This window comes from Helianthus annuus, chromosome 16 (assembly GCF_002127325.2).
Source record: "Helianthus annuus cultivar XRQ/B chromosome 16, HanXRQr2.0-SUNRISE, whole genome shotgun sequence".
Lineage (NCBI taxonomy): Eukaryota > Viridiplantae > Streptophyta > Magnoliopsida > Asterales > Asteraceae > Helianthus > Helianthus annuus.
In genome coordinates this window covers 16,726,731-16,737,804 of record NC_035448.2, presented here as the reverse complement: position 1 = coordinate 16,737,804, position 11,074 = coordinate 16,726,731, and positions in this window count along the sequence as shown.

The following is an 11,074-nucleotide window of genomic DNA, read 5'->3' as shown; positions in this document are numbered from 1 at the left end:
TTCTAAAAATTTTAGGGTTAGTGCAGAATTACTTGGGTTTCTCAATTAGGGTTTTCTTATGGACTAATTATCATCCTAATTATTAATTTTAATGAGAGTTGTTACAAATATTATTCAATAAAATCGGCATATTATATGATTTATGATATGATCCAAAAGTTTTACTCGATTCAAAGATATCTATTTGCCAAAATTTTGATAAAACATATAATTATACTAACTTTGTTAAAATATAAATATTTCAGCATTGTTTAGATACAATAATTAAAATACTTCGTAAATCGCTTTATAATTCTTTATCGTATTATTAAATATTAAATATGTATATTATTCATCAAAATTTGATAAGTTATGTAATATTCAGAAATTTTACGTATAGTCAATATTGATGATAATTAACATGCTAGAGAAATTTTTAATACACAAACGCTCTCTAAGAAAAGTCTTTATACTGTTATTATTTATCATCATTATTATTAATATAATACACTAAATTAAATATTATTAAATTTTGTTTTAAATTAAAACTAATAATAATAATATTGTTGGAAGAATAAAATATTGGGTTCTTGAATAAAGCTATGTTAAAAGAATTTTATAAAATATAATTCTTAATTGAATTTCTACAAATAATAAACAAGAATTATTACAGTTCATAATTCATAGTTTGACGATTCTAAAATTTAAACACATATACATATACTATGGAAGATATACAATATTTCACAAAACCGTATCTATGAAACATGAATATGTACAACAAGTTAGTATTATGTAATTAAATGTTTTTACTACATAATACATGTATATCAACAGGAAATAGCTTAAACCTATTTCTTAAATTATATGTAAGTCAGATATATATATATATATATATATATATATATATATATATATAACTTGTATCAATATTGCAAATGATATTTCATCCATAAGGTAAAAATATGCACAAAAACATTTAGTACGGTATAGCTATATGGTTTAAAATATATATACATATATCTCAAGAGGAAACAATTGTTATCATTTGATAAGTTTAATTCATTTCTTAAACTATATTTAAGTCATATGTATATATATTTTAATATGAGAATGATACTTCATTACTTGAGAATCAAATTTAAAAACGCTAGACTCTGTATTATCTATTATGATTCTTTAACAAATAAATATGGTAAGCTAAGATTCAAGTTCTAAATATGTTATAACCAAAATTGAGTCAACCTGTCAAGATTAAATTATTCTAAAAGAATTCAGAAGATTTATATCTTTGTTAAATTTATTTCTTTTGATGAATTTCCTTTTTTATTCCAAAATATTATGTTCTGTTAGGATCGGAGTTTGGTTTTGATTGTGTTTTATGTTTGAAATAACATGAAGATGAATGAGTTGTGCAGCAGAATTAAGATGGAAGCAAACTTTTCACAATCAAACAGGAGAATTGCTTTTAACATACAAGTTTAACATTGAACCGAATGATTGAATTTATTTCAACAACGATTACAATTTTGCAAGTATGCAACAAACTCCCCCTCAGCCTGAGCTCACAATATTTGTTCGTGTAGGAAGAAGATGGTGAAAGAGCTGATAGAACAGTACAGAGCACTGTTCTATTTATAGGCACGAGCAAACCACTGAAGCATCTAAGCTGACGTCACCATGAAAGTGACATCTAACCTCCTAACAAACCTTAACCCCTAATCTATACAACCTCTGCTATGCTAACTACTGTTATTACAATTCATTACATAAAGTAAACAAAACTACTGCTGCATCCTTCCACTGCTGTGAACCCAGCAGTACTTGTCATGATCAGCAGTGCTTGACTCAAGGCAGTAGATTGGGCAGCAGGGCTTTAGTTCTTCATCAGTCATTGACTTTATCAGCAGTTGTAGGTCAGCAGCTTGTATGATCAGTAGATAGGAGGTCAGCAGATGTTGAAACCACTTACAAGGGGAGAGACTTGTATACATAACATCTGCTTATTCTGGATCCACTACTCTGATCCAGTTTTGGCTTTAATTATCTGTTCCTCTGATAGGGCTCAATCCCAACAATCTCCCCCTGGAACAGATAATGCCAAAACTCTTCATTATTTTGTAGATCTTTATTGCCTCATCAGCAGTTCCCTTATTTGCCCTTTGAGTTGAAGTTCAAAGGCTAAGGCATCTGTGTCATCATCATCCTTGCTAAGTGGAAGATCAAGGAGATCCTGCAAATCTTCAAGACTCAGGCCAAGAGCTTGTTCCCTTGATATATTCTTCACTTCTCCACTAGACTTGAGCAATGTCAGTACGTGGGTCTGTTTGTCAGTTTTCCACTTTAGTACCTTTGAGTCTGATGGGTTTCTTGGGAGATTTTTATTGGATGAGGTGTTTGGTGATGCAGGCCTATTCATGACTGTCTGAGCAGTGTTTGCAGATTGTTCCAGTCCAAGATCTTCTTTAATCATTATCTTAATGCCCTCTTTTACAAGATCATCACCAGCTATTAGATCTTGGATTAACTGTTTTTGTGGCCTTCTTTTAAAGATGGCTGCACCAGCTGGAGCAGTGGATCTCCTGATTTGCAGCTTTGATGGTCTTTTTGAAACCTCTGCTTCAGGATAGTCAGGCTTTTATGGAGCAGTAGGATCTGTCTTTCTTAATTTCTCCAAACTTTTGTAGGTAGCCCTGACTTTATCTTCTTTCCATCTCATCACTTGATTCAAAGACCCATAATCAGCAGCAACTAATTCCTCTTTCATTCTCTTCAGCTCTACCTTTTTATCAGGTACATTCTTTTTGAACTTTACCCAATCTGGAGGAGTGTGCTTAACCTTATTCTTGATCATTTCTTGAATCCTGGCAGCTTCACTTTCAAGCTTAGGAATGGTCCACTCTTTGTACATGTGTTTTTCTCCTTTGTACTTCTTGGTTGCCATGATGCTTTCAATGTAGTCTTTTCTTAGAGTTTCATCTGCTCTCTCTGAGATTTGTTGACACACATTTTTTGCAAATTGCTCTAAGGATCTGACTTGTGTGAGCTAGAATTGGTAATTCTGCTGAATTTCTCTATCAGATTTTCCTTGAGCATTTCTTTTTGAGATATCCTCTGCTTGTTTAGCTTTGACTTTAAAATATTCTTCAATATTGTTTGGCCTCGGATATCCTTCAACTGATGGCAAACTCCCTTTAGCAGGGTCGTCCTCATAATAAAAAGACTTGATTTCTTCTCTGACTGTTATAAGTTCAAGAGGAAACTGAACACCTGCAGGAGGTAAGGGCTTTAGAATTTGAGTTGATGAGAGAGGAATAGGCTTGGGTATTGTAACAAGTGACAGAGATTTTGAAGATGTTGGTAGTGGTGATGGAGAATCATCATCTGGAATGATAATCCTTCTCATTTTCATTGTAGGAGAGGCAGATGATGTTTTGGGTGGAACAGTGATGGTGGTTTGAGTGGCAGTGATTTGTGATTGACTAAAAGCTGCTGAAACAACTGGTGTTTCAACCACTGTTGTCATTACAACAGATGTTGTAATCTTCTGCTTTTTGGCAGGAGGTGATGGTGGAAATGTTGTTTTTCGTGGTGATGGTGGTGGTGGTAAGGCAGTGGTTGTGGTGTGTGTTGAAGTGGTGTGTGTTGAAGTGATAGCAGATGTTGAAACAACTGAAGTACCAGCAGATGTTGATGTAGCAGGAGTTACAACAACTGTTTGCGTGGAGGTTTGATGCTGGAGGCTTTTGGATGGTGGTTTTGAAGTATGCTTTGTGAGTCTGGATGGTGTGGACTTGGGTTCCCTCACTAGTCTAGTGAGATTTCTTTTTGGCATAGGATTTTGAGCATCCTTTAGCCCAGAACAACCCTGTGCATTCAGCTCCATGTAAGCTCTTTTCTCCTCATTCTACCTTGACATATCCTTTGCCGCTCTGTCCCTTTTTACACTTGCTACTCCTTCATCAAGTGCATTTTGGGTAACATCAACCTTCTTGCTACCATTTGGCAAGGGAATTTTTCTGAGCATAGCATCCTTTTCTGGCTCAACATACAGACCATCATCTATCCCCTTCTTTTTCCACTCCTGAATTTTCTCCCCCTTTTTGGCATTATCTAGGGGTAGTTGATCAATAAAGAGAACAGTTGGAGGAGCAGTGCCAGTGGTTGTCAATAGATGGGCCTTTATAGCCTTGATGTCAGCTTGTGTGTTCTTGAACCTAGACTCCATTGTGTTTCTCAGCTCTTGGACATGTTTTTCATGTTGCTGATCAGCCATTTGTTGTTGTTGCTGGAGAAAAGGTTGGAAGAAGTTCCATATCTCATCTGTAGCAGATGCTTGTGGTGGAGCAGGTGCTTGAGGTGGAACATCAGTGGATTGCACCTTTTGTACTGTTAACAACTGTTGCAGCATTTCTTTGATCTCTACAACCGAAGTATCCAGTTTTTCAACATGTTCCGTCAATTCCAGGTACTTTAAACCATCACCCAATTTAATGGGATCATCTGATTTCCCACTAGCAGTGGTTTTATCAAAGGTTGAGTTAGGGAGTGTACTCCAAACATTAACCACTGATGCCCCTTTTTCTTGGTACTGGGGTCTTCTTCCTTCAACACTTGACAACCTTTTGATGTTGCCAGTGGTCAAAACAAATCCACTGGTGGATGTCAGAGGTGCTATGGAAGGAATTGCCTCCAAGGAAGTCTTATTGATGTAACCACTGTCCAAATGCAAACCAGTGGGTTCAGCACTTGTAGTGGCTGCTTCACTTGGATTACCACCAAGAGTTACTTGTAACTCAAGGGGTGTAACCTCCTCAGGCATTGTTGGTGGGTTAACTATGATTGATACATCAGACCCAGTCATTGGTTGAAGTATATTCTCATTGACAGGTGATTGAGAAGGACTGGTTTGTGCCTTGGTCAAATCAATAGCATCCAACAAAAGTTTAGTTAGTGGGGGAATTGTGGATGTAAGGCTGGGTGTAGAAAGAGAATTTGCCCCGGGCATTGGGCTGTGGATGATGGAAACAAGTGATTCCAGAGCATCATAGAGTGGTGTCCCTTGTTGTACAACCTGTTCTTTTTGAGAAGAAACAGGAGGAGTTTCAGCCATGGTGTGAGATATTTCTACCAACTGCTGTGAGGAAGTAGCAGCAGTGGTTTCTTTTGACTTTTGTGTTGTAACAGGCAGTTGCTCTGGTATCTCATCCTCCAGAGTTGCCTTTTTGGTAGGTTTGGGGGGGGGGGTTTGAGTTTTCTTTTTCAGTGGCTTTTTGGTGATTGTAGGTGTGGGTTTCAAAGCAGTTGTTTTGCTACTTTGATCACTTTGAGCAGTGGGCTCAACAGCAGATACCTGAGGAGCAGTGGTAGCTGCTAAATTTTGCTCAGGCACCTCTGCTTGTGTTTTGCAAGGTGTTGACATTCTAGTAAAAGTTTCAGCAGTTAAGCTGTGCATTTGAAAAGATTCACCTTGGTTTATTGCAGAAATGTCATCCTTACTAAATTTCTTTTCAAAATAGTAACTTAGAAATCTTGGAAACAGTAAGAATGACTTATTTTCAACATTTTTAACTAAATCATTAAAAATTTCCTGAGAATAATTGAAATCTTCTTCTTGAAGAATAGCATATCCCAGATTTTGAATTTCTAATGGTATTTCATTAAAAGAAGTTGTTTTATTTGAAGCACACATTAGGAGGGTATGGAATAAAAAACTTGTTGCAGGAGGGAAGTAACCTTTTTGTAAGGTATCCCTCTTCATCATTGTATCTGCATACCCTCTTTCAATGAAGTCAATTTTTAACTCATTTTTGGGAAAAGAATTTTTACCTTCTTGATCATTGAGCTGAAAGACCTCCGAGATGGATTGTGGTGTGATTTTGACAGCTTTACCCTTTAGAGAAGAGTTAATGGTAGTGACAGTCTCACCTTGTTTTTCAAGGGTTGCATTTTCCAAAACTCTCTTTGGGTCGTCAAGTAAATGGGTGCATCTGCTGTAAACAAAGTTTTGTACTTTGATGCAGAGATGGTATCAATGATAGAGTCGAAAGCATCGGTGGTGCCGGGTTTTGTGAGAAGACCCAGAAGATTGTGAGATGTTTTATGTGGGATTTCGATGGGTTTAGCCTTTTGAGAGGCTTCTTTGGTAGATGATTTTGACGTGGATTTTGCGGAAGACTTCGATTTAGTCATTTTTGGAGAAGACGATGAAGAAATTTGTGAAGAATTTTGATGAAATGTGATGAAAACTGCTTTAAGAAGAGAATTTCTAAGAACTCAATTCAACAGTAAAACCCTGTTTGGGGTTTTGAAAGGGGGTTTTATGGAGAAAAAGTGAGTGCTGACGTGGCAGCGGTTACAAAAGGTCTGACCACTATGTACTGTCCACGTGCCATCCCCTGATGAAGCGAAGGACAGTACTTTTGTGAAAACTACTGATGAAGGCTGTGGTTGCAACGGTAATGAAGACAGTGGATGATTTTTACTATCAGTGGATAGCATATCAGTGGATACAACACTGATTTTGAACAACAGTGCTTATCAAAGGAATATGGGAACAGGGGATGACTTTCAGCAGTGGACAGACTTTTGAAGTAGAGCAGACTTTTGAACTCATCAGTGGTTATGGCAGACTTTTAGGATTTTAGTGAAAAATTCATTTTTAGCTATTTTTAAGGATGGATTTTTGATTTTCTAAAAACATTTTAATGCCTTTATTCATAGAAAAACAGGATTTTGCATGTTATTCTATGTTTAGCATGCCAATCCTAGAGATCAAGCTTTCTGCCAGCTGATCCTTAGTTGGAACATGATGCAGAGAAATCAAACCTTTTTATAGCAATCCCTCACAAAGTGATGTCTGATGTCAATGTGTTTGGTGGTTGAATGAGAAACTGGATTTTTGATGATATTTTCGGTTACCTGACTGTCCAACATGAGTGGTGTCTTCAAGGAAGTGATACCAAAATCTAGTAACTGATTTTGAAGCCAGAGAAGTTGGGCTGTACAGCTTGCAGCAGCTATATATTCTGCCTCAGCAGTGGATGTGGAAACAGCTGCTTGCTTTTTGTTTTGCCAAGACACTAAGCAATTGCCTAGGAATTGGCACCCTTCTGAAGTGGACTTCCTTGTTTTGTCACATCCAGCAAAGTCACTATCTGAGAAATCTGAAAGCTCAATTTTACCATCAGCTGGATACCAGATACCAAGTGTGGGAGCACCTTTGAGGTATCTGAATATCCTTTTTACAGTAATAAGGTTTGACTTTCTAGGGGCTGATTGGGATCTTGCACAGACACATGTTGCAAAAATGATGTCTGGTCTAAATGCAGTTAGGTACAATAACGACCCAATCATGCTTCTATATAAGGTTTGATCAACCAAATCATCCTTCTCATCAGACATGACTAGTTTATTGGTTGCAATGGGTGTACTGCATGGCTTACAATCATCCATATCAAATTTCTTTAAAAGTTCTTTGGCATATTTGCCTTGATGGATAAAAGTGCCATTTTGCAGTTGTTTTACTTGGAGACCAAGAAAACACTGGAGTTCACCCATTGCACTCATTTCAAACTCATCTGTCATGAGTTGCCTAAACTCCTCACACATTTTGTTACATGTGCTTCCAAAAATGATGTCATCCACATAAATTTGGGCAATCATCAAATCCTTCCCTCTCCATTTTAAAAATAGTGTTTTATCAATTCTGCCTCTGGTGAAACCAATAGAAAGTAGAAAGGTGGAAAGAGTTTCATACCAGGCTCTTGGTGCTTGTTTCAAGCCATACAAAGCTTTATTTAGCTTGTAGACATGATCTGGATTAAATGGATCCTCAAAGCCTGGAGGTTGACAAACATAAACCTCTTCTTGAATCTTACCATAGAGGAATGCACATTTAATGTCCATTTGATACACCTTGATGTTGTGGTTGACAGCAAAGGCCAGAAATAATCTGATAGCTTCAAGTCTTGCTACAGGGGCAAATGTTTCATCATAGTCAATGCCCTCTTCTTGTCTGTAACCTTGAACCACAAGCCTGGCTTTATTCTTGACAACAATGCCCCGTTCATCAGTTTTGTTTTTGAAGACCCACTTTGTGCCAATAGGACTTACGTTCTCTGGTAGTGGTAGAAGCTCCCATACTTGTTGTCTTTTAAACTGTTGGAGCTCCTCTTGCATGGCTTCTACCCAACTATTGTCTTTCAGAGCCTCCTGGTACTTGACTGGCTGATGGAGTGATAGGAAACCAGCAAAAAGACAAATGTTTTGGGTTTGGCTTCTTGTGAGCACCCCTTCATTGATGTTGCCAATGATTTAGTCAGGTGGATGAGATCTCAAGAAAATTAAATCTCCTTGGTATGGGATGATGACATTTGTTGGTGAAGGCTGCAGATGTGTATCATCTGAGCTAGCCACTGCTGGTGACTTTGATGATCCAGCAGTGGCTTCAAAAGGTGGTGGAATAGGAGGTAATGGTGAGGACACATGCTGACTTTGATCCACTGTTTGAGGACTTTTGTCAGCAGTGTTTGATGAAGTGGAAGCAGGGGTTAAAGGGCTACTTTGGTCAACAACTGTTGAGGTAGCAGTGGTTAAGCTTTGACAACTGTTTTGAACACCTGATGCTCTTCCCATTGAGGAAGACTTTTGTTGAGGTATGATGATCTCATACCCATAGTCTGGTGATGAAGTCTCTGATGGACCTGGACTGTTAGTCTTGACAGCAGTATTTTCAAAAGTGAATTTATCAAGATCAAACAAATCAGCAGGATTTGCTGGGATTTTCGTTGATGAAAGTTCATTAAACTTTACATTCAAAGTCTCCTCCACTGCTTTGGTCCGTGTATTAAACACTTTGTAGGCCTTGGCAGTGGTTGAGTATCCCAGGTGATAACCACAATCTACTTTGGCTGCAAATTTTGAGATGGAATCTTTTAAATTCAAAATAAAACATGGACAGCCAAATACTTTAAAGTATGAGATCAGTGGTTTGATTTTATACAGAATTTCATAAGCAGTCTTTTTGTGCATGGGGTTGATTAAAACTCTGTTTTGGACATAGCAAGCACTGTTTACTGCCTCTGCCCAGAATGTCAAAGGCAAACCTGAGTCAGCAAGCATGGTCCTAGCAGCTTCAATCAGAGTCCTATTCTTTCTTTCAACTACCCCATTTTGCTCTGGTGTTCTAGGGATGCTGTACCGCCTTACAATCCCTTTCTTCACACAGAAGGCATCCAACTCCTTATTTTTGAATTCTGTGCCATTGTCACTCCTGAAGACTTTCACTGGAAGGTCAAATTTCTTTTCAACCCGTGTCACAAAGTCTTCCAAAATGCCTGCAGTCTCATCTTTTGAGTGTAAAAAGAAAGTCCATGTAAACCTAGAGAAGTCATCAATAATAACCAAATAATATCTCTTCTTTTTGAGACTCATGACTTGAACTGGGCCAAACAAATCCATGTGCAGCATTTGCAAACACTAGGTTGTTTTGGACTCTTCAATGGACTTAAAGGAGCTTTTATGCAGTTTTCCTTTTAAACAGGAAACACAATGCTCAGGACATGAAAACAATTTTTGTGGTAAGCCTCTTACTAGGCCATTTTTTGAAATTTCAGTGATTGTCTTGAGATTTGTGTGCCCCAGTCTTCTATACCAAAGTTCTTTCTCTTTGTTAGAGGCAGCTAAGAACAGACAGGCATCAGTTCTGGGACACTCTTTTGACATATCAACAACATAAACATTGCCACTTCTTTGAGCAACAAGTTTTGTTTTTCCACTTTTTATTATTGCTTCAATCTTTTCAACCATTTCTGGTCCAACAATCCTACAACACTCCTTTGTGAAGAATGACCCATACCCCTTATCACTCATTTGTGACACTCAGGAGGTTGAATTTCAGATTGTCTATCAGATTGACATTTTCAAATTTTACATTTCCAGACTAAACTGTACCAGACCCCAGAACTTTCCCTTTACTATTATTCCCAAAGGATATATCACCCCCTCCATGGATTTTGAAATCTTTGAGTAGGACTTTACATCCTGTCATGTGCCTAGAGCCTCCACTATCTACATACCAAAGACTATCTAAGCATGCAGAAGCTCCCTGCACATGAAGTAAAAAGATTAGTTCATTAAGGTCTCCAAAGCCAATAAGGCTTTGGATGGGGTCTCAACAGTGTCTGGGATGGTGGCAGATGCATGGACAGTGGTTAGCTCAGGGGTTTGAACATTTTTTGGAATGTTTTTCTCTAACCACCGTTGGGGGTCTTGGCCAATCACCTGTTGATAACCAAAAGGATGCCTGTTCACTCTTGGTTTAGAGGGCTTTTTGTAAGCCTCATAAACATGTGGGATCCTTTGGTATGATGGTTGTCCTTTCCTTCTCCTGAATTGATTGGCAGGAGGTGCATCAGTCACTTGAACATCTCTTTGAACAGATGTTTGATTCAGCTGTTTTGTGACAGCTGTTTGGACTGGGACAAACAGTGGTTGTTTCTTGGTGAATTTGACAGATGATGCTGATGAACTTAAGGATGTTTTTTCAATGTACTCATTCTTTTTCTCATCAAAGTTTTTGAGATACACACATTCCTTAGTTTTATGGTTATTTTTACCACAGATGGTGCAGCTTTCAGCAGGTACAATGACACTTGTTTTGTTTAGATCATGTGCTTTTAGATGAAAATAGTCTTTTGTTAGATGATTCCTTTTTTCACAAAAATCACAAAACAGGTTTTTAATCTTTTCTCTCTTCTTCCTTTTCTCAGATTCCTTTGCAACAGAGTTTTGAACCACTGTTGGGATATCTTTGATAGGAATAACATTTGCTTTTGGAGCTTTTACACCATCAGTGGTTGTGAAATCCATTGGTTTGAAGTTTTCCAGGATGTCACACTCATCAGACCATGTGGGTTTAAATTGATATTTCTCAATCTCCTCAAAAGTTGAGGATCCCACAGATCTTTCCAGAGTAATTTTGTTACCAAGTTTGTTAGTTATTTTAATCTCTTGGCCATTCTTGTTGGTTGGTATTATTTCAGTTGAACCAGCTTGTTTTTCAGCAGTGTTTACAAGATCATCATATTTTCTA